Below are 1822 nucleotides of genomic sequence, written 5' to 3'. Positions count from 1 at the left end.
TCAATCACCCTTGAGTATTTTCTCAAGTAACTGTGAAGTGAAGCCACACCGAAGCAGGAGTAAAACAGAGGGTCACAATGGCACTGAATAAGTTTTATACTACTATGCCCCGCTCACGGCTGGACCTGGGAGGTGCTGACCTTTTCCTATGCGTTCTCTTCGTTTCTCCACATAAAGTCACTGGTCAGTGCTAAGCCTTCGTTGAGTGACGTGAGCAATAATTTCTGTCAGATAAGAATCAAACATTACCAAGAAAAAAGATCTCGTTGAGAAAAATTGATCCAAAAAAAAAAAAAAACGATTAAACGCAAGACTATTGGGGGGGCGGGGGAGTCGGGCTTGAAAATACATAAATTTTACCTTTTTTAGAAGCAAGCTTACCTACTTAATATTCAAGACACTTCTTTGTGGACCCTCAGAGATCTGCCAAGTTATGAATACGCTGTTTTTACTTTATAAATCCAGAGAAAATAAAGAGGTCCAATTTTTTAAAAGCGGAGGCGGGGAGGCAAGTCCTGCCCGTGCTCTGGGCGCTCCGCCGCTGCCGCAGGACCCTCACGTTTTCAGGGCCTTGACCTAGTCTGGGCCACCAGCCCGCAAGTTTCGACTCCAGGTCGGGGGCGTCAGTGCCAAATCCTGGCCCTCGAGAGGCCCCTCCACTTGGGTGGCGCCACAGCCGCGGAGCGCCAGTCCCAGGACTGCCGCCGCCAGTCGGGGGGCGCTCAGAAACGCCTCTCGCCGCGCGGCAGGACCGAGCGCCGAGCACCCGGAGGCCGAGGCCAGACCCCGGCATTCTCCAGCTCTAGCGCGGCAGAGGGGGCGGAGGCAGGTGTCGCCGAAGGCTTCTCCCCAGACCCCCAGCCGCCGCCGGCTTCCCTACCTGGAGAGGAGTTTCCGAATCCCGCCGGCCCAGCGCTCTCGGGCGTGGGCACGGGATCCTTGTAGCTGAAATGAATCAAGTATTTATAAGATTTCCTGCAAGACGCTCCCCAACAGAATATACTTCTTATCTGGCGGGAAATTTGCCAAAAAGCCATAAATAATTGAGACAACTGTGATTAACCTCCCAGAAACCATACCAGAATTCACAATTCAACATTTAATTGAATGCTCTCCTTGCCCCTCGTCCCGGAGGGGGCGAGGGTTTGAGAGAGAAACCCTGGCCCCACCCAGCGGGGACCCTAATAGGGCTCCTTGGTGCCTCGCGTCTCCGAGTTTCAGGAGGTCTCCAATTCCCTTCTTTAATGTGCGCGGGGACGAGCCAGCGGGATTTAAGCTCCAACTCCCCCGGGGTTTATGACTTCTAAACTCTCCCGAGATGGAAGAGCGCGACGCCCAGGTGAATGCGGGCACATCTTGTTCCAATTTGCCGGTGCCACCACAGGATTTCTCCTGGGACAGGGACCGCCTCCGGGATCTCCCGAGGCTCGGGGGTCACAGGCGAATAACACTGGGCCAAGGCGAAAGATCTCTGCTGGATCCACCCAGCCTGGAAAGTTGGTCGAACTGGGTACAACTGAGGCAAAAGCAACAACTTTGTTGGGGCTTTAGAGCCCAGAATTTGAGTCAAATCGGAAAAAGCTGCCCGAGGCTCTGGGGAGCAGCAACATTTGAACGCTCAACGCAGTTGCCCAACCGAATTTCCTGCTCTGGACGGCAACTCGCTTCTCCCGGAGCTCAGCAGGGCTTGTCCTCCCACCCCCACCCCCACCCCCCCACACACACACACACACACAAACAGCACACACGTACACACACACACACACACACACACACACACACGAGATGTTACGAGCTGCCTCGTTCCTGCCTGGTCCGAGCT

The sequence above is a fragment of the Marmota marmota genome, unplaced genomic scaffold, assembly GCF_001458135.2.
Source record: "Marmota marmota marmota unplaced genomic scaffold, marMar, whole genome shotgun sequence".
Lineage (NCBI taxonomy): Eukaryota > Metazoa > Chordata > Mammalia > Rodentia > Sciuridae > Marmota > Marmota marmota.
This window is presented reverse-complemented; position numbering follows the sequence as displayed.